The sequence below is a fragment of the Pinus tabuliformis genome, chromosome 1_1 (assembly GCF_031772625.1).
Source record: "Pinus tabuliformis cultivar Carrire ecotype Pingquan chromosome 1_1, CPIR1, whole genome shotgun sequence".
NCBI lineage: Eukaryota > Viridiplantae > Streptophyta > Pinopsida > Pinales > Pinaceae > Pinus > Pinus tabuliformis.
Genome location: NC_142297.1, coordinates 315,186,259 through 315,210,068, shown reverse-complemented (window position 1 = coordinate 315,210,068; position 23,810 = coordinate 315,186,259).

The window sequence follows — 23,810 nt, the reverse complement described above, 5'->3', positions numbered from 1 at the left end:
GGTTATCAACCACCTCAAGGTCAGTCATATGTTCAAGTATGGGAACTGCACCTTACAATTATCAATCCTATCCTCAATCCGGTTATGGATCTCAGTATCCTCAACCTGTTACGGGTCAATACCCCGGAATGTTAGTGTGGGATCCATCACAGGGTCAACAGGTGTTGCAGCCAAGTATACAGTTGGTACCTCAAGCTGGACAACCCGTAGTTTCTGGTCCACCCCAGCAACCGCAACCTGTCCAGTCAAATGTTCAAACTTCTGTAACTTCGGTAGTTACTCAGCCGCCAATTGCACCTAGTACTCCATCTCAAACGGCTGCTGCAACTACCGCCACATCTACCATACTTACTTCTGGAGTATCGACAGCTCCGGTTTCTACTGTCTCTGTAACCACTCCTCAGACATCTTTACCGTTGTCTGGATCTACGATTCAAACCACGGTCCAGATGCCTACAGGTCAGCCTGGTATAAGTACGGTTGTCACTACTCAACCTCAATTTGTTCAACAACCGTACCAGGGACAGTACCAACCTGGGCAAGCTGTCCAACAACCGGTTTACCAGTATCAACCGTATCCTGGGTACACTTATCAACAACCTCAACAACCCCAGTACGGTCCGGTTAATCCTGGTTTTCCAGGAGGATATAATATCCCAAATGCGACTCCTGTTCCTAGTTATCCTGGATATCCTCCTCCTGGGACTGGTCTTGTGACCCAGAGTTTTAGAGATCCTAACCGGCAGTTACCGTTTATCGCAACTTTGGATTTACCAGACTTGACGCGCCTAACGAACGATCCAATTCAATATCTTCCGTTCTGGCCGCCAATGCCAAATAAGTTGCCCAGTGATATACCCAAGTTCGAAGGTAAGTCTGGAGAGGATCCGTCCAATCATGTGATGACTTACCACCTCTGGTGTGCTTCAAATTCTATCTCGGATGATTCGATCCGCTTACGTCTTTTCCAGCGTACACTCATTGGTCTCGCGGCCAAGTGGTACATTGAGTTACCACGGGCCTCTTTTTACAATTTTAGCCAGTTAGCTACCTCGTTCTTAACTCACTTTCAGTTGCCGGTCAGATACGATAACGGCACGGAGTTATTAACTTCACTAAAACAATCGACGTCCACGTATATTTCTGATCACATTCATGAGTGGAGACGTCGAAGAAGGCTAGTGAAAGTTTTTATCCCGGACCAAATCTTAGCTGAATGGTTTGTTAAATCATTATTACCGAAGATTACTGAAGATGTAGCTAAGGCCGGAGTAGTTACTGAGGAGCAAGTCATTGCTCAGGCGCAATACCTTGACTTAGTTTACACTCAGTCGGGTACGTTACACGAGAAGATTCCGGATCTTCCAAAATCGAATCAAATCGCTGCTGCTCCTTCGGGATCTCATGCCGCTGATGGTATGATTGGTATCGTGAATACAAAGAGCAAGAAGAAGTCTTCCAAGGCTTCAACTACTCCTATAATCACTTTGCCTGATTCCCCGACAGGAGAGTCTTCTCCTGAACTTACCGCCGATATTCACGCTGTAGAGTCATCTACGGCCAAATCAAAAAACGGTGGAAAGAAGAAAGGAAAGAAGAAGGCTAAAGCAGACAAGGCTCCGAAGGAGAAAACGGAAAAGTCGGAAACCAATGACGAAAAGCGCAAACCTCGATATCCTTGTCTTATTTGTGAAGAGGATCATTTTACGAGAGATTGCCCTCATCGGGCCGAGGTTGTGAAAATAGTCAAAGGTTCTCCCACTCCTGCTGTGTTAAAAAATCCATTTCCGGAGCAGGAGAATAAGATGATAGGTTCTTCCTCGAATGCCAGTGAAGAACCCATTTTGATGATGTCTCATGTGAGGATTGCGACTCGATCGCAAGATTATGGTAGTAAGAATCCTGTTGATGGTAAGGAAGCAGAATCTTCTCACTCTAACCCATCAACCTCAGCTCCTGGTTCCGATCCACTACAGATCGAGAAACCTAACCCGGACTTAGTAATTAAACCGCCCGCCAAGGGTGTACTTCGAAGGTCTGCTTTCAATCCACATGCGAGAGCGGCCCAGAATTACAACATTGTTGAGGACTTAGCTGTTTCACCCTCAGCAATGTCGGCGTTAGAAGTGCTGCAATCATGCCCAGCACAACGAAAATTACTTTTGTCGGCTATCGGAGCTGTTGATGTTCAGGACCCGAACCTGATAATCTTCGATCTAGAAAATAGTACACCGCGTCTCCCCCATCAAATGGCTTTCCAAATTCCAGTGATAGTCAAAAACAGGCCTATTCATCGGACTGTGATTGATGAGGGAGCTTCTACGTGTATTATGTCGATTCAATGTTGGAGATCGCTTGGTTCTCCTTCGTTGAACCAATCCCCCACCATCCTTAAGGCCTTTGATGGCCGTGGGTTCCGTCCGTTTGGTATTCTACAGGAATTGCCTATAGGGGTAGAAGGTAAAACCGTTAGTCTGGATGTGGAAGTGGTTGATGCCCCTCTAGACTACAACCTTCTTTTGGGTCGAAGTTGGTCATATGCTATGACAGCGGTCGTTTCATCGGTCTTCAGAGTAATTAAGTTTCCACATAACGGTAAGATCGTGACTATTGATCAGCTGACATACTTTTCATCCGACCCAGCCTCTTCAGAGAGTATCCAGCATGTCGGTAAGACGACAATCCCTTATAGGGACGTTGGCGTAGGTTTAGTTAAAGATTCCGGTTTACTGGGAACTTTTCCTTTCCCTCCAATCAACGCAGACCCTTCATTTGCATCAATTCATATGATTACATCAGAAAACATTATTTATGATGATCCTTGGATTGTCCCATCTGAATCTGAGATAGACTCATTCGGTGATGCTATGCCTTTGAGTCCATATGAAATTGCTTATGAAGCTGTCATGTCTTTTACCGACTCGCGTTCAACCGAAATCGACCAAATGAATGTGGTCAGTGAAGAATCACTTTTCACCTCAACCTTAGAACGGATAGCGTTTCCCGAAGTCGTGTCATCTGACGAACAACTTCGCGAAATCCTAAGTGTAGACGATCTACCATGGGAAGATCTCCATCACAGATCTTCGTTTTTACCTAAGGATGATGCTTTTGAAAATGATTTTTCATCTATCTTTACCGCTGAATATGTCAAAGACGCTCAGAATCCAACGAAACATTCTGATTCAGAGTTGAATTTAGGGAATATTTCTCGTACTATTCCCATTGATATTTCAGTGAAGCCCGGAATTGAGGAGAACATTCATATAGGTGCCGCATGTACAGAAGATGAAATCCAAACTTACAAGGCCCTATTCCAAGAATTCCGCGATGTGTTTGCCTGGTCTTACGAGGAAATGCCGGGAATCGATCCTGCCATTGTTGTTCATGAAATAAAGACCTACCCGGATGCTAAACCCGTCCGGCAACGGTTGCGTCAGATTCACCCTCGAAAAGCGGCTGCGATTAAAGCAGAAGTCGAAAAGCTGTTGAAAGCAGGTTTCATTTATCCGATCCCGTTAACGGATTGGGTATCGAATATTGTTCCGGTCAACAAGAAACAAGGAACAATAAGAATCTGTATCGACTATAGGGATATAAATCGAGCTTGTCCAAAAGACAACTATCCTACGCCTTATATCGATCAAATTATTGATGATTGTGCCGGAAGTGAAATGTTTTCCTTTATGGATGGTTTTTCGGGCTATAATCAAATCAATATTCTACCTGCCGACCAACCAAAAACGGCATTCATTTGTCCATGGGGGACATTTGCTTATTGCAAATTACCTTTTGGGCTTAAGAATGCCGGGGCCACTTTTCAACGGGCGATGTCTTATGCATTTCATGACATCAAGCACATTGTGCAACCGTACCTCGATGATTTGCCTGCTCATTCTTTACATCGAGCTGATCACCTTGTCCACTTACGAGCAATCTTTATGAGGTGTAGGCATTATCGAATTCGGTTGAATCCCCACAAGTGTGTTTTCTGTATAGAAACAGGTCGATTGCTGGGATTTGTTGTTTCAAAAGCCGGCATTCGCGTCGATCCCTCGAAGGTCGAAGCTATCATCAAATTGCCTCCTCCTTCGAGTTTGCGCCAACTCCAAAGTTTGCAAGGGAAAGCGAACTTTTTACGCCGATTCATTCCAAACTACGCCGAGGTCACTAAAGGTTTTACACGGTTGTTGAAACAGAACGCTCAATTCTTTTGGGACGAGATTGCCCAACAATCTTTTGATGCACTTAAACACGCGTTGACCCATGCACCGTTGTTGCATCCTCCCAACTACAACCAGGACTACTTCTTATACCTCGCAGCTTCGCATTCCACCATTGGAATGGTGTTAGTTCAAGAAGATGAATTCGGAGCGGAACATGTGATATATTATCTTAGTAGGACCTTAAATCCCACTGAGCTAAAATATTCGCATGTGGAGAAATTGGCCCTGGCAGCCGTTCAAGCTGTCCAGCGTTTTCGTCACTACATTCTTCTCCGTAAAACTACAGTTATTTCGGATTGCAACCCTATGATTTATATTTTGACAAAACAACTGCTAGGGGGCAAGTACTCTAAATGGATCGTTATCCTGCAAGAGTTCGACTTGGAGTTCGAGAAGTCCAAGTCTAAGAAATCCTTAGTTTTTGCGGAATTGATGTGTGATTTCCCGCGTGCTGACACAGAGACTGTGGCAGAGGAGTCCATTGCGGACGAATCTTTGTTTCTTATCAGTACTTTAGATCCGTGGTACGGGGATATAATCATCTATCTCCAAACCCAAACCTTTCGGCCTGAAGCTTCAAAGTCGGAACGTCGAAAAATTCGGTTTCAATCCCAGCAATACAAAATTATTGGAGATACACTTTATCGCCGGGGGGCAGACTTAGTTTTTCGACGTTGTTTAACTCACGAAGAGGCTGAGAGGGTTTTGAATGATTGTCACTCTGGAGCATGTGGCGGTCATATGTCTGGGTATGCCACAGCTCAGAAGGTGTTGCGCGCTGGCTATTTCTGGCCGTCTATGTTTAAAGATTGTATCATTGCAGTCCGGAAGTGCCACAACTGTCAAGTGTTTGATCGCAAGATGCGCGCACCACCTGCTCCTCTCCACCCTATAATTGCCGTTGGTCCATTCGCCAAATGGGGTATCGACTTTATTACTTGTAACCCTCACTCGGCCGGGGGGCATGCGTATATCATCCTCGCGGTTGATTATTTTACTAAATGGGCCGAGGCGATGCCTACATTCGACGCAAGCGGCAAAACAGCTGCAGTTTTCGTATTCAATCATATTATAACTAGGTTTGGTGTCCCACAAGCAATCATTACTGACCATGGGAGCCATTTTCGAAACATCATGATGACTGAGCTTACAAGCCAGCTTGGTTTGCGCCACGATAGCTCTACTCCTTATTATCCGCAAGCCAACGGTTTGGTTGAGTCTATCAACAAAGTTCTGGTTATCATGATCCGACGAACCATTGGTATTCATCGGTCGAATTGGCACAACATGTTATTTTCAGCGCTATGGGCATACCGAACCTCAGTGAAAACTTCAACAGGGTTCACTCCTTTCCAGCTAGTTTATGGCTTGGAAGCTGTGTTACCCATTGAATGCGAAATCCCATCACTTCAAATGGCTGTCGAATTACTTCCAGCTACTTCCGAAGAGGAGAAACGTTTATTATACTTAGCTAAATTAGATGAGACTCGACGTGACGCTGCATTGGCAATCGAGACTCACGCGAAGCGAATGAAAGCTCAGTATGATAGAAATGTGACCCCTCGAAGTTTTTCGGAGGGAGACCTAGTGCTATTATATGATCAAGCTAACGATAAGCTAGGTGCTGGAAAATTCGTTCCTATGTGGCATGGACCCTACATTGTAAAGCGAAAGCTAGCAAAAGGGGCTTATGAGCTGGTAGATTTTGATGGGGACTCTTTGGGTAAACCCAGAAATGGACTTTACCTAAAGAGGTATTATGCTTAAATGGTGGGTATGGAGAATTTTTAGTTAGGTTAGGTTTTCTTTCTAGCTAGTATGTTTGTTAGTTTAGTCAGTGTGCTTAGCTTAGAGAGTGTGTTTTTCGTCGTTATTCTGGCTTATCTTGGTTTTACTCTTGATATTGCAGATGTCGACGCCTCTCCAAACATACATTGGATTTGCTGATGGTGCTTGTCGTAGTACACGGAATATCTCTTCCGCAGCTTGGGTTATCTATTCGCCCTCTGACGAGTTAGTTTCTATGCATGGGGTAAGCCTCGGTCAAACAACGAACAACATTGCAGAATACAGTGCAGTGGTTGAATTATTATCCGAATCTATTTCATTTGGAATTCGACGTTTGATAGTGAGGTTAGATTCTGAACTTGTTGTATTACAGCTTAATAGAGTATATGCCATTAGAAATCCTGTGTTATTAAGGTTGTTTTTGAGAGTGCGTCTCTTGGAACGTGAATTTGATTACATTGAATATCAGCATATTCCAAGGTCTTTAAATACATTAGCAGATGCAATTGCTTCTCGAATGTTGGACAGACATTTACGATAATCATGCAAGTAAATTTAAAAACATTTCATCACATATGTTAAACAAGATAAGCCGGTAATAGTGATATATATATATATAGGAGTGTGTCAAAAAATATACATCGTCTTCGATCATAGGTTGAAAAACACCTTATGATCGGCAAAAATGATAAGTACAAAAAGTCAAAAATGTCACATGTGTCTACAAAAGTGACTAGCCAATCACTGGTGGTGCTCCCTATACGACACCACTGCACGGGCTACCTTACACAAAAATCTCCTAAACGGTCCAGGGACTGCGACTACATAGCGCTGAAGTCTGATAGGAATATCATCTATGGTAGTCTCAGGTATATCCACCGTCAGACGCTCTAGATCCTGCTCCAACTCAGCTAGTGACTCTGCAGCCGCGTCCTGTGGGGCCGGTACCGGTGCAACTGGATGTCTCCTCTCAAAAGGCCGGAGGTTGGCTGGGCGCTGTGGACCAACATCTGCATTTTGAAAATTTTTACTGTCAGTTTTGAGACGATATATATAAAAAACAAAAAATATATAATTTGAAAACTTGTGAAAAATAAAGTACCTCTGTCATCCCATTGTTCTCCCTGTGGAAGAACCATGTCCGGATCACCTCGAAAATCTACTCCGGCATACGGAAAGTCCTGGATCGAAAAAACCTGGTCCTCTAACCAGTGAAAATAACTATCAGGGAATCGAACAATCGCCGCGCCCTCGTCAGGATGCCGGGCCATCACCGTAACCCATCGTATCAGCTTTGGCTCCCGAGGACCCAAGATATCAACAGTGAGTTGCTGAGGGATCAGCATCGGAACTCTCTCTAAGGCAAAGCTCACAACTAGAGGCCCATATCCAAAGGTCTTCAGTTGTCCGTTCTTTGCCCTAGTCAGTTGGCTCTTCATATTAGCCGACACAGCATCACACCAGTTGAAAATGGTGCCTTGGAAACAGTCAATCGCCATCCGCATTTGGGACCCGGTGGCAATATGTAAAGCGGCTGCACCGCAAATTCTGGTAACCGTGAAAGCTATAACTTTGAGTTCACGCAGAGAGATGTGTTTGATTTCTACGCCTTTCGCATGGTGTGCATTGGGTGTGCACCAATCTGCCCGGAGACTAGCAAGGGATTGGCCACCCGGCCTAGTCCCGGCTAGATTGAGTTGCTCGCCTCTATTTGGCAAGCCAGTGAGAAAGTATATGTCAGAGGGCTCTATCTCGAGCTGGTGCCCTCCGATGTAAAAGCATTGCTCATGAATGTTCCATCTCTCAACCAGCCACTCCAAGAATCTCACCTGAGCCCTCATGCCAGGTATGGCCCAGTATTTATATAGTCCGCATGCTTTTAGGGCATCAATGGAAGGTTGATGATTAATTGCAGCTAAATCAACGTCCTCGTGCTCTCTTTCTCTCCAATCCAACATGGTGAGTGCCCTACACACCAAGAAACAATGATTAGAATTGATTTGGGAAAATTTAAATGGTTATTGGTGGAGTTTGGGGTTTCAAATTCCGCCTTTCGCGGGGGACGCACCCCGCGTTTAGGACACAGAGCGTCGGGACGCAGCTGGCCTGAAGGTGGGCTGCGTCCCCCGACCTTTTTCCTGTACAGGAAAAAGTCGGGGGACGCAGGTCACCCTAAGGGCACCTGCGTACCCCGCAGAGCGAACTTTGAAACCCAAAACCCCCCAAAAATCAAAACTAAAACCTAAAACACAAATTTAATCGGATGAAATTGAAGAGGAGGATGTTGTGAAATACCTGGAAGAGACGGCGTTCGATTCTGACGGTCGGATTCTCCGCAGCGACCACGGGAAGTTTCTTGCCAAAAGCCCTTTTTTCAACCTCAACAGTAAAATGGTAAAAATGACATGGTAAAAAGTCTTTTTATAGGTTTTTTGGATGAATGAATGCTAGGTTTGTTCGTTTTTTCACCATGGAAGGATATTTTTCAATGTATTTTTGCCTATCTTAAACAGGTATGAGTAATGTGTCATTTTTGTGCAGGACAAAGGGATTTAGAGGGAAAATTGTCATTTTTCACAAACCAAAAAATCAGAGTCATCTTTTAAGCCCTTTTCTGACTCCTAAAATATGAAAAGATTGCCGAGCGTTTCTTTTACACTCGTTAAAACGGAATTAAAAGACGGTCCCCTTATAGCTCTTTTCTGACCGTAAAATCAGGAAAAGATTGCCGGGTTTTTGTCGTTTCAAACTCGATACGGAAATAAAACGACGTGTCCTTGATCGCTTTTTACTTTTCAGGTCAGTGGCACTAATTATGAAAGTACTCCTTGGTCGCAAGATCAAGCGGTTCCCCCAGGTATTATTTTATACTTTTTCGGGCTTGAGGGACACAAATCTACGAAAAATTTCAACTTGGAGTCTTCTTAAGTTTTTCAGACTCTCTAAAATTGAAAAACGCCGAGTTTCTCCTATACTGGGCTCGTTAAACATTTCACAGTAAAGGACCTGTTCAATTACAAACAGGAACGAACCACTCCTTCCTAGGGTTCGAATCAAAACTAGGTTGGACTCATCCGAAGGATGAGCTTATAATCAAGCATATGTTATCCTCCTCAAGCTTGTTAAAAATAAAGAGGTACTTGCCAGAAATGGTGGGGGAAAAAAGAGAAGAATGAGCCTATTTGTTATCTTTTGTCTCAGAAGAAACTTTATTACCACTCTTGGACACGACACTTTTCATTCACCTGGGTTGGGAAATCTTTTACCTCACAGTTGATCAAACCACTTTGAAAGTCTTCAGCCGGGTTCCGGGGATTAACTTTGAGTCGTTTATCACCAAGCCATCTGTCGTGTCATTATGTGTTCAAGAGGTCTGCAAGCAAAACTTTCATCTGCAAAATACTTGTCATCCATTTGACCATCCCTAAGTCAGTCCTTACAGCAACATTTCTTCAACTTGAACAATGATTTCGTGTTGTGGGCTTACCTGCAACGAGTCGCTTTCTATCGACATCAGCACATTATCTAGAGAGATGACTTAGAAATCGTCAGTACCTTGAAGTCTGCATGCATCAATGGCAGGTTTCTCGCCTTTGACGTCAATTTACATCATCGACTTTCGATCGAAGGATTCCGTGAAATGTTCGACATCAACTCATTTATTCACATCTCATGGATTGTACTGGGTACTTTGAGAACCATTGACATTACTGGTGGTCTCTCTCACGCTTGTCAAAAGGGAAGAGTGATGATTTGGCCATCGTGGAGGCCATGAAAAAGAAGTTTAAATTGGAGAAGAAGAAGCGAGGGTACGCCATTTCTAGCATCAACAACCTTGTAGTCAAGGTCGCGACGTAGATATTGGTAGGAAAGGTGATGTGGAAGTGCCGCATGGATTAGGTGCCCGGGCCAGTGGTTGCACTAGCGGTGTAATGCGCAGAAGGGGTCTAGTTTAACTGGGAAAAATATCTATGCAGAGAGTTCTTTAAGAAATGCTGCGAGGCACAGGAGCAGGCTAAAACATTCCATTATGCATGGCTTCGGTGTTGATAGTACTGGTGGCATGGGAGTTTCCTGAAGATAGTAAGTTCCCGACGATCGCGCAGGACCTTCCAAAGGAAACAAAGCACACTTCGTTGTGGGCAACCAGGGATGCACAAAGGATAAGGGAAAGCAAAATGTTCTAGGTGCTCATGGAAATGAACATCAGAATGGGGATTAATCATAAGCCACAATTATCGCCCACAGTTTACAACAGTCTATAGAGCTTCACAGAGTTCAAAGTAGACTTCCACCATGTCTTCATCAGGGCATGGAAGGACCCCACAAAGACGTGGCGTGAGTTACCCTATTTGGCGACTGACGATGTCATCTTCGCGGTCCTTTAGTCTTGGCTGCCAGAGTGGCACTGCCACGCCCCCAATTCCTTTTTTGTAAATTGGCTTTTGTGCGGCATTGGCCAAGCACTTAATCTTTTCATTAGTTAACATACTTCCCTAACTATGCCTAACATTCATCATTTTTAACCATTAATATCAATGTGCGGAAACCATTAATATAACATTCAACAACAGAGAGAACACTTTAATCATATGAAAAATAATAATCTTTTATTATATTTTCAAGGTTTACAATTTCACTGGGAGGCAAAACTCAATCAGCTTTACATCAAAACACTTAGCTATTTTGTAGCTCGACCTTTGGTCGCTACATCTTTCAGCGCTTTCGAATGATCGTGTTGTTTGCCCAACTTCGGCGCCACTGTCCGTGTCCCCGTTCACCAGTCCAACACTTCTCCGTGCACTAGTCCAAGACTTCGCTGTGCACCAGTGCAAGACTTTTCTATTCACCAATGCAAGACTGCGATGCGTTTCAACCCAACAAACCATCCACCGTTTCTCCTTGCCGGGCACTCCCACCCATGGGTCACCCTACATGAGTCCGTTTAGCGGAACTGTGTCTCGCCTGGTAGGCGCACATGCCCGTGTCACCCTACCCAAGACTTATCCATGATTTTTTGTCTTCGTTTTGCCTGTCGTGCGGGCTTATTTGCACCTCTGCCATGCTCTTCACCGTAGAACCATTATGTGTGAGGTCGCACTTTTTTTCCTTCAACGAACTCACCGTTTGGTTATATATATATATATATATATATATATATATATATATATATATATATATATATATATATATATATATATATATATATATATATATATATATATATATATATATATATATATATATATATATATATATATATATATAGATATATATATATGTGGTTACCTACTGTGTGGGCCTCCGGCCGACCCACCAATCATAACACATCGGTTCATAACATGTTGGCCAGCCTATTGCTATCGTCTTGTTACATGCCCCTTCATTTATCTTGGCTCAAGTCCGCTCGTGGGCTTGAACGTTTGCTCGCCCACTATAAGTCCACGACCTTTCACCAACCGCACACTAGCTCATCGCTCCACTTGGCCTTGCCAACTCACCGAGTTGCTTGTGCCCATGTCACACCCTTGCTAGCTCACTGTTCCATCATTCAAACACGCCCGTGCCGCCCGACCATCGCAGCAACTGCAGGGTGTTACATCCTCCCCCACCTAAGGTCATTGCCATCCTCGAAAATCCGGCTATCCTCCGTAGCTTCCTGTCGTACTTTGCAATCTTTTGCTTCCACTTCCAAAGTGAGTCCTCCATTTCCCAGCTATCCCCCTCCGGTGCATCCTTCCATCTAACAAGAAATTCCCATCCCATGTGACTTCCAATCCCTATTGTTCGAGATTTAAAAATCTTATCCATCACAAGGTTTGGCCTGTTAACAATCATGGCTGGTCCCCTAAGTGGTTCCACTCTCTCTGGATGTTCTGCATGAAGCCTACATCACTTCAACTGGCTGATATGGAAAACTGGATGTTCCATATGCATGTGGTGTGGTAGCTCCAACTCATAGGCAACTTCCCCACTCGCTTCTTTACCCGGAATGGCCCCACATCCTTCCTTATCAAAGATCTGTTGAAAACTGCGCAACAAGAAATGCTAAAAATAGAAATTGCTAAAAATAGCAGTTCTGCCAGTGTGGATATTAGCAACACTGGGTGAGAAGTGAAACTGCTAAAAATAAGATTTCTGGGTCCCTTCCTATTTTTAGTGGTCTTTGGTCTAACTATAGGAAGTAAAATTCGAATTTGGTCTGACCAACTATTTGAATATTAATTAATTAATTCTCCATGAGTTAATTAGTTAAGGAAAATCAAACCAGAGGTCTGTTGATGCCTTAAAAATCGCTGCAACAACATCGGGGATAACCACCCGGTCCGGACCTTAGTACAGCTCCTTTTCCGTTTGGAATAGTGGCTCTGACTAGGGATAATGGGACCAGTTTCCCAAAAGTAGATAAACGGGATGAATGGATGATTTATAAAACTAAGCTAGCAATGGGTGAATAACTAAATCTATTGACAAGAATAAAAAGAACTATAACCTATCCCGGGAATCTATTGAGCTTTAGAGTGTAGCGTTTGATGGTCTATGTCTAAAGACAGGCATATAGATGACTCCATTTATCAGACATAGATGTTAACTTATTCAAGATTGCTGTGCATAAATAGTTAAACAGAGCGATTAAAGTGATATTACCACACTCATCATTTATATTATTGACATATACATGATTAAAAGGAAAGCATTTCATAAAACATCCAATAGTGGAATCAATACAGATCTGCTGTTACAACGCATGCATATAATCAACAATAGCAAGGATAATCAAATAACAATTCACATAACAGGAATGAATTCAGACATAGATAGAAATACCATATGAGCTGCTTTGACAATCCCGATGTCAATCGCTACTTGTATTTCTTCGTTCAACACAGAAACATTCTCAACAACGACAATAGTGCACAATTGCATAAAAGCCTCCTTGCTGAATTAAGAATAACTGGTCCAGTTTCATAAAAGAATATTGACTGAAGCACAATAGTGCAAACTTCAGTCTATTAAGTCTGATACAAAACTTTTCGACCCTTTCCAAAACAATGAAAGGGTCTATAAATACTAAATTAATCTAAATATCTATTAAACTGAAATGCAACTAAATCAGTATCAATAAATTTTGCTCCTATTTTCCTCAGCGATCTGGCAATCGGCGGCATGATTCATCAGGTAGGCTGCTTGCCTTTAAATCTGAGCTGACTTGTCGCGAGCATTGGCTCCACTTCAGGGGGTCTGTTGAGGCGTGAACTGAGCTGGGCGGCATAGGTGGCATCCTGAATATCGAGAATTATACACCCGATTGCATCTGTTAAACACTTAAGGGCGACTCTTTGTGTATGCGGCTTAATCAGAAAGAGCCAATATGCTTCCAAGCTTAAACTATTAATCCCAGCGATTAATCTCCCCTTTTCCTCTAATTCAGGATAACATGATTTCTCCAATGTGTTTGTTGTTGTGATCTTTCCTGGTGTACATTGGGAAATCATATTTGCTAAGTAGAGAGTGTTGTTAACTAGATCAACTAGATTGCTGGAAGTTGATTTGCATCTTGAAGCCGCCCTCTCCGCTTTCATCACCTGAGTGTGCCATTCTGTGAAGAGTATATCTTTATATGTTTCTGAAATCTTGGGCAAATTTGCTGCTTTCCCTTGATCAGAATCTTGCCAGTCAGGATATGCAGTTATGACCTCTTCAGCTTGATCTAATTCATTTCTGGCCTTCTCTACCTGCTGATTTATAGATGTCGTTAACTCACATAATGGCTCTGCTTGAGCGATTTGCTGACACAAGAGCTTAACCTGGGATATCAATGCACTGTTAATTAGTGATGTTTCCGTTCTGAATTCTGCCACTTGTGAAGTGCCCTTTGCTTTTTCGAGCTGCGATGAAAATTGAGCGATTTGCTCATCCTTTGTTTTCATCATTTGCTCATTCGCTACTCTTAATTGTGCCAATGCCTTCGATAATTCCTTTTGTTTCTGGATCGCGTTTTGGTCGATCCTTTGCCTTTCTTCCTGCAATTGCTGGGTTTATTGATTGTTCATTTGCTGTTGTGCCAACAATTGCTCCTCTGCTTGCTCTGCCTTCTGCTTTGTTTCAGTCAATTGTGCCTGTAATGCAAAAATTTCTTGGTACTTAGTCTTTAGTAGAAGACTTACCTCTGATGCCTTGTCGATCGTTGCTGCCGAATAGGCTCCCGCATACTGTGACAGTTTTGTTAGGTCATCGGAGGGGTCGAATTCCTCCTTCCAAACCACACTGCCCGTTACAGTTTGCTCTGGAAAAAGGGGAGGTTGATCAATCTTCCTCCTTTTCCTTTTTCTTTTTACCACTGCTCTATGCCTTGGGCTGTAGAAAACATCCAGGGGAGGAATATCTTCTACCTGAAGAATGATTTGGTCAGAGGGGTCCTTTGGTATTACTTCAACATCCTTAGAAATGGGTGGGCTGCTGGTTCCACTTAGAACCTGAGGTGAAGTGATGTCCTGTGTATCATTTGTCTTGGAAGTGTCCGTATCTTTCTAACATTCCAATCCACTGATGATGGAATGAAACTGCTGCCATTCCTGGAGAAATTTGGGGTCTATGGTAGTGTCCACATTGACATCAGTGGTGGTCTGTTTCTCCTTTTCGGCTTAGGACTCCTTCCGCTCCTTTTCCTGCTCTCTTTTCTGCTGTTCCTCTTGTTCTTTCTTATGCTTTTCCTCTTTCTCTTTCTTTTGTTGCTCTTCATGTGCTCTCTTCTGCCTTTCTTCTTTTTCTTTTCTCTGGCTTTCCTCCTGTTCCTTCTTATGATCCTTTGTCACAACCGGAGGTTCCTTTGATTGTTGCCGAACAGGCTCGCTTGATGATGTCGCCGGGGTTGTTGCTAGTAAATCTAGAGGCAGAGTTTGCAACCTCTATTCTCTAAGATTATTAAACTCAGTCAGCCCTTCATCATTATATTTCATTCGAGCGAGTTCTTTAGCCTGACCTATTATTTCGATTGAAACAAATAGTTCATCAAACATATCTTCTTTGTGCTCAAATTTTGTCAATTTGGCCTGTTCTAGTGCATTGTAGGCAACATTCTTTGGATCATATGGCCTATTTGGGATAGTCGCCAGAGTTAAAGATTGAATCTTTGTGGCTTCCTTTTCTACATGTTTGAGATCATGCAGAGTATAGACACCACACCTAATGGGAAAAGAGGGCCAGCCCCTCTTCTTTTCTTTCTTGAGAGTCTGTGTAACACTCTCAGCTATAATCTGATAAGTGATTTCTCTTGCTAGTAGTTTATCTGGTATATACAAAGGGAGACCATGTGGGTCGTCTTGGCTGCCGAAAACTCTTATGTAGGTAAATCTCTCCTCTCCAAACCAACTCGCTACCGCTGTTATATCAAACGAAGCTTGATAGGAAATCTTGGGAATGGGTTTATCAAAAATAGAATAATGAATAGGCACCATAAAGCCATTGCAGATTTGGTACAGATGGTGCTTGTAAGAGGAATTCCATAGTTTCTGATGGTATTTGTGGATAGCCGTGGGATCTTGTGGCGTCCACCTCCAGCCGAGCACAGGAAATTCAGAATTGAAACATAGTGTATCTAAGATATATGCACTGTAATAGAATGGGGGAATTTTCCTTTCAGTGACGATAGTCTGATTTCTAAAATCACGCACAGCCTGTGCTAATTTGTCAGAAAGGATGGTGGCCCAATCCATAATTATACCGTTTACCGCTGCCTCCATTAGAGGAACCATTTCTATGGTAGAAATAGCAGAGTCATGCAATACCCATAATCTACACATCATTATTCCCGCATAGCAATAAGGAGAAGCCAGAGAATCAACCGAATACTTACCGGAAGATTCGTGTTTGTGTTTGGCTGGATTTTGTCTCCAATCCCGGATGGGCTCGGATTCAACTTCATTTTCACTTGCAAACTTCTCCAAGAACGCTTTGTTATATATCTTCTCTGGCTCGGGCAAATGATACATTTGCCTTAGATCATCTGCCCTGAACGATCCAAAGATTCTTCCATCTCTAGTGCTGAAAGTTCTATCCAAGATTGGGATTTCTTGAATCGCCCACCGCACTACATCTATGTATGGGAGAATTTGCTCCCTAGCCGCTATTCTGTGAAGGAAAGAATCGGCTAAATCCTTGAGAGTACATTCAGACTTCCGAGTAGGATCCGCAGTAGCTTCTATCACTGTCTTTTCTGGTTCTTCGACTTCAATTAGGTTGTAAGTGCCTTGCCAAGTAACTCTGGTGAGACCCGTGCATGTAGTATCAGATATTAAGCCCTTCTTCTTGTCCACGAGAGCTTGTCCTGCAGCTTGTGTAGTGGAAGCGCCTGCGGTCTTCTTAGATTTCTTCCCCATCTTATTTGAGCTTCCTTCTATGGATGAATTCTGCACAGGGGCGCAAATATACGTAACACAGAGAAATAGCAATAAAAACTTGCAAGTGATGAGAAAATATGGACAGATGCGTAATAAGGGATTAGCCTCTAAAATGGGCGCGGACACAATCCATGGGAAGATTTTAGGACTTATGATCACATTAATCGGCCGTTTAAAACCTGTCATCCCTTAAATGCCCATTATATCGTTAATATGCCGAATGATTCATTTAAGCGTGCAGTGGGCATTTTGGCGGTTGAGCGCAGGTGAATGATTGCTTAACCGATCATGCTTTAAATATGAATGAATTGTTATATCCCATCACTTAACGGCTTTTTATTGAAAACTGTGCTTTATCGCATCGCGTCGGGAGAATGAGGATTATAAAGTGCACATATAGTGTATCGCCGATCGCTGATAGCGATATCACATCGCATCGGGGGTATGACCTGGGCGCCTTAATGATGTGCATTGGATATTGCCGATTGCCGATATCGCATCGGCGGAAAGCTTTGTGCGCATGAAGACTTAAGTGAAGATTACCGCCGATATTCGATCGCCGATTGCGCATCGCGTCGGGGCTAATGGCATGGGGTGCTTTAAAGTGTGCATGAAGTATCACCGATTGCCGATTGTGATATCGCATCGGCGGAAATCAATGTGCCCTTAGTTATATTCCTTATGTCATTGCGATATGCGATCTTGCGATCGCTTTATCGCAATGAAAAAGATTTGCTTTATTTCTTTAAATGGGTTTTTCAAAAGGGTTTTATAAAATGAGTTCATTTGATTATCGGACCTTTTTGAACAATAAAAGTATTGATACCAATTAAACTTTAAAGGGACCCATTTCATATGTTAATGTTTAAAAATAAAAATGATATGAAATGGGGGGTTGTTGTAGAGCACAACAATTGGCGATTCGCTGGAAGAACCAGTTATCTCTGGAAATTATAGAAATACTTAAGCTTTTTCAGAATAGAGTTTCAATCAAAGGGGAAAATTCTAATATAACTAGATTTCTATGCATTCTGAGTAAAATGAAACTATTTTGTTGACTTACTCCTTTTTTAAGAAAATAAATACATTCTAAGTTTAAAATAGGCCTTTATTGGTTTATAATGATAAAATAGAAAATCTTTACAAATCATCTTTTATAGTAAACTCATCTGTCATAGGTAGGGCCTCTGCTGCCAGCAAACATCTATAGTTTCGACAGGGATACCTTTTAACCATGTGATTGTCCACTGTCCCATCCAATTAAGAGTGTGATTAGCAGAATGAATTCAAAACATGTTTTCATATTTTGCTCTTCTTCTTTTTTCAGCCATTGACAGGATAAAAAGCCATTGTCCTGGTTTGGTGGCCAGCTGTTGACAATTCCATTCACTGGTAGTAATCTAACTGAACAAGCTGGCTCGTGATGAGACCCCTTGTCTTGTAATTTCAAGCCATTACCCTGTTTTGGTATGCAGTATTGGTAATGTCGGTTAAACTATTTCCCTATGAACATGGTAAGCAGGCTTGTAATAAGACCTCTTATCTTTAATATCTTATATTTTAGAATTACACTCTGAATAATCATAAAGTTTAGTGAATGGGATGAACAATATTTTCCTTAAGATCAAATGGATGATAGGGTAAGAGTTGAAGATGCTGAAATTTGATTGACTTCTATCTTGATATTGATAACATTTTGAGACCAATTTGAAAACAGAAAATGATTTACAATACTTCTATGCTTTGAGAGGAGTTGACAAAACTTGAACTGTGGTTTCAGAATACAATGATATCTAACTTCCTAGAAATTATCCTTTTTGGTTAAAAGTTCTATTATTTAAAAGAAAATATTCATACTAGTTCTGTGGGACAACTTTTCAAACACAGCAAAAGGTTAATGGAAGATATCTCACAACCTTATTTTCTAAAAATCCTACAAACTAGAAAATCCTACCAAAATGAAAGGAGAAGGGGTTACCTTCTCAATTAAAGAATTTCTTCAAGATAAGGCCATTAACAGGGAGAGAATCTCTCAAACCTGATAAATCTTGCAATATAAAGGTTGAATGGCCTATCTTCTCACAGATCTGAAATGGTCCAAGCCACAACTTCTGGAACTTGGAGTGTTTGCCCTTGTCCTCATGGGCTTTGTCCCATTTCAGAACTAAATCACCGACTTGGAATTGTTTTGAACCGGATGAGACTGAATCAAAAGCTGCTTTGATGACTTGCTGATGTTTGGCATGGATAACCTTGGCTTTTTCTCTTTCCTCTTCTAATTTTAGAATTTGGTCATGTCTAAACTAAATAGAAGAGGAAGGACTTTCCTCAATAAACTGCACTAGGGCTAAAGAAGGAATAACAAGATTTGTGGGTAGTATTGCTTCTTTTCCATATACAAGATTAAACGGAGAAGTTCCAATAGAAGCTTTCTGTGTTATCCTATTAGCCCATAATGCAAACACTAAAGATTTGTGCCAATTTCTATGATTTTGTTCGATAGTTCGCTTAATGATTTTAATCAGATTCTTATTAGTAGACTCCGCTAAACCATTACCTTGGGGATAGTAATTAGCAGAATACTTTAACTTAAATCCTCTTTTAATAGCGAAATCAAACATAGCAATGCCTGAGAAATAAGAAGCATTATAAAAAACAAGAGCATTTGGGACACCAAACCTGATAAGGATGAATTGATCTATAAATTCAATGATTGCTTCAGAATTTGCTGCCTTCAAAGGGATTGCCTCAACCCATTTAGTAAAATAATCGGTAGCAGTAAGGATATACTTATGCTGTTTGGAAGATGGTGGATTAATTTCCCCAATGATATCCAATCCCCATTGCTCAAATGGTTGTTCAATGTTGACTGGTTGCAAAGGGAAAGCCGGTTTCCGTTGTCTTCCACTAGAAGTTTGGCAATTGAGGCATTTCCTTACATGCTCATGGGCATCTCTAAATAGAGTGGGCCAATAATATCCAGCATGAATAATCTTGTGAGCTGTTGTGTCAGCTCCAAAATGTCCTCCTGCTGGTCCATCATGTAACTCCTGCAAAACCTTTTTGGCTTCAGGTTTCTCAAGGCATCTTAATAAAACATAATCGTAATTCTTCTTAAAAAGCACATCATCAATAAGTGTAAAATTCTTTGCTTTTAACCTAATGGCCCTTTTGTTTTTGTAAGACAGATTTGGAGGTGCATAACCATTCTTTAAATAAAAGATTAAATCCGCATATTGAGATCCAGAATCAGTAACACTTATCTGATTGATTTCTTCTCCTCTTATCAGTAACACTCTTCTGATTGATTGGAGGAAATCCTGGTCCTTTCTCCTCTTGGGGAGATGTTGGTGCACCTCATATGGCCACATTGTCACTTCCAGGATTGACGATTGGCTTGCCAATATGGCTCTTCTCGACCTCCGTCGTTCAGAATACCGTGATTATTGAACAGTCAAGTTAGCAACTAGACAATACTAGGGTTACCCCTCAACCTTCTACTTCGTCCATTTCTCCCTCTCCTCATTCCTCTTCGCTTGATGAAGCTGGTAAAGCAAAAAATCAAGTAACTAAGAAGGAGAATAAGGGGAAGGAGAAGAAGGAAAAGAAGAAGGAGCCAAAGGCAAAAATGGGTAACCATGCATCATCTAGCGAAAATCCACACACGGCACCATCCAGACCTAAATCTCCATGTGTCATTTGCAAAGGGGACCACTATCATCGAGATTGTCCTTGTATCCCTGGATCTTAAGGGACTGGTCTCCGCATTTGCACAATCCAGTGTCATCAACCTCTGACGATCATGTTGAAAGTACACCATCAACTAGTGAAAACGAAGTCTCTGGGCAAAAAGGAAGATGTAAATTTCCTTGCAAACTATGTGAAGGCAATCATGCCGTCCATAATTGTCCCTTCCTGGACGAAGCTAAAAGAGTCTTGGATAACCGTCCCGCTTCACCGCTACGGCTTCCTCCTGGATACAAGAAACTCTTGCCGAGTCCATCGCTAGTTGAAAATCTGACCGACACAACTTTGTGGTCGGTCGAAGCATCTATCATTGAAGATAAACCCGCTGAATCCATACCAGACGAAAGTCAAAAGGTTGAGGCGGCAGTCGACCCGGTCTTGTCTTCGGAAGGTCCATCTTCAGATGATACAATCACTGAAGAGAATGAGAACGACACCGTTCAAATTCTTTTCGTAAACGCAGACTCTGATGAACATAGTGGAAATCTACCCATTCCTTTACTATAGGAAGGAAGTTCGTCAGAGTCATACTCGGCCGTTTATTCGGTCCCACCTCCGAGCAACCTAGTCGTTTCCTTCGATTGGAATCTACTAGGTAGACCCCGTTTACCGGCTAGTGTACCATTCCGAATCATTGTTCAAACCTACAGAATGGTCATGGTCGGTACCATCATAGATAAGGGGGCTTCTGTGAGTATCCTTTCCTCAACTTCTTGGAAATTTCTTGGTTCTCCATCGCTTCTACCTGAGATGCAGAATCTAACAGGCTTTGATAAAGGAATTAGTTGCTCATTAGGGATCCTTCCAAGTTTGCCTATAAATTTGAGAAGGAAAACCGTTTATATGAATGTAATGGTAGTCCAAGGACCTTTAGATTATAATCTACTCCTTGGGTGTGACTATATTTATAGCATGGGAGCCATTGTCTCCTCACTCTTTCGAGTAATGTGTTTTCCGCATGAAGGCCGAGTGTTCCAGCTCGTAGACTAGCTTTCGTTCCCTGGCTCACACATAGCTAATAGTCAAATGCCATCCCTAAATGGTCTTTTTATGCAAGGAATGTCTCATCAATCTACAGTCCATCCACCTGAAGAACGCGAGTAATTTTGGGGTCAGGACTGAAACCCATGGGGCATGCACCCTAGTCTGCTTCGGCAGGAAAACTCTGGGTATAGAGTTGGTTTCTGTGGAGGAATGTGACTGGTCCGATGCCCATCCATATAGGAAGAGGGTATTAGACTGGAATAAAATACCTCCATTAGAAGGTAGGCCTTTCCTGATAGAACAAATGTGCTGTCTGCAAATTGAAGGGTAACCTGGAAAATCTACTTCACTATACCTAGGGGGCATGCAAATTTTTTTGCGTGCAAGTGAAGAACAACCATTTATTTTCTTAGTTTGTAGATTCTCAAACCCTTTAAACTCATAGGATTGGTCATTCCTAATCTGCATAATGAAAGGATACGGAGAAAAGCTTCGAAAGGTGCAAGCTCCATAAAAATGGATTCTACCGGTGAGATGTCCTTATCATACGACTGGCACGAGCAGTTTTTATGTGAAGTTCAAGCTCATTAAAAATTAAAACCAAGCAATGAGCAAATGTTTCCCCCAGAGTTTAAGCTCATTAAAAAATGAACCAATTTCTGGTAAATAACCATTGTGAATGCATTATCATCAGCTCTTGAGCCTTGGTCGTGTTCTCATCATCACCTCCACTCTGTTTTAGCCGATCATTCACCTCCATTTGATTGTTTACCCCTTTTGAGGAACAACTGCGAAGATTGATTCTGTTAGCCATCCTTGTGACACTACCATGACTGGAAAATTCCAAACCTTACCTGGAATCAGCTGCTACCTGAAATTATCACTCGTTCCTCAAAAAACGAGTCTCCTTTAAGCTCTTTTCCTCTGACTCGTATATATGAAAAGATTGCCGAGCAGTTGGCCTCTCCAGATTTTTAAAGCTACCGGGAGTGCTATCCCTCCTCTAGATTTTAATCTTTTTGGACCTAAGGGATTATTACATAAAAACATCGAGCGATTGTCTTTTTTGGCTCGTTAAAGCTATCGAAAATTCATCCCTTTCGTATTATTTTATACTTTTTCGGACTTAAGGGATTACATGACGAAAAAGGATCACTGGAGTTTCCTTTCCATCCCTTTTCAGACTCTCTAAAATTGAAAATGGACCGAGTTGTCTTTGAGGTTAAAATCGTTAAAACCAATAGCGACAAACTTGTCCATGCAGCCAAGAACGAGTTTCACTGTCGCTAGGCTCGTTAAAACATAGCGACGGGTTTGCCCGAAGGGAAAATTATAGAACAAGCATATGTTATCCTCCTCAAGCTTGATAAAAATAAAGAGGAACTGGTCAGCAATGACTGGGGAAAAATTAGGAAGAAAGCTTGAAGAAACTTTATTGGTAGCGAGTCGCTCTTGAACATGACACTTTCACTCCATCACGATGATTGAGTCGGGTTGGGTTATTTCGTTCACCGGTCATATTACTATTGGTCCACTGTACCATCCATCTTTGGGGTTAACGCTACCAATCCATTTCAGTGTCGCCAATATGTTCAAGAGAAGTCGATCAGAGAATTCACCAACCCATCTTGTGTCTCATCCGCTGCAATACCTTTATGCTTCATTCTTTCATGACTGCCACCCTGAAACCTATATCATCAGATCGTTTTCACCTCCAAAAGTCATTTGATCCGTTCCGTGTCGTAGATGTGGGATTCATTAAGGCCCTTCTACGACGGGTCACTTCTTGTCGACATCAACTCATTATCCAAGAAGTCAACCTAGGAACAACCCTTTCAGTACTTTGAAGCTTGCATGCCTCAATGGCAAGTTTCTCACTTTTGGCGATAGGTTTACATCAATGGCCTTCGACTGAGAGATTTTGCGTGGTGTTCGACGCCAAGTACCATTTTCACACGACACCAATTGTACTATCGTACCTTTAGGGTCATCATCATTATCAATGATTCTTATCGCACCTGTTAATAGCTTACATCATTGGCTAGTAATCAGGCGATGTCTTTCCATGTTCGACTCCATAACATTTTTCAAATGGATCGACTTGTACTTCGGGCAAGGATTGGACGAGTTTGAAGACCCCGGATCTAGTTTCATCCATTTGGGCTGCGATATATATTCAAGAAAATAAAGACATCAAATGTACATCATTGCTGCACAGATGATCATCTGAATCAAAGGATGATGGCTCTATCAGAATCATCACTCTGCCACACAGACGGTTGTCTCTCCTATTTACATGAAAATGAACTTAAAGTTGAGCATGGGAATGCCCGCCTCAGCTAGATCATGAAAATATTATGAAGATAATGTATTGTATTGTATCTTATTACAGGTCGCCTTCCAGTTCGAAAAAAACCTCAGATCCTCATGATAAAGCATTTCACCCGACATCAAAAGATTAACGACCTCATGCTTTAGGGGGCAACTTTTATAGACATTTTTGGGCACTGCAACCCCAATCACATATGTCCATAAACCAATGGCTTCTAAGTCCCTAAGAGTGTTGTTTCATGCCCTAAAGGAACAAGGTCAGCTGATTACATCATCTCCCAGAAGTTCTCCACAGAAAACTGCTCAGAACTGGTCAAAACTGGACCATACAGGT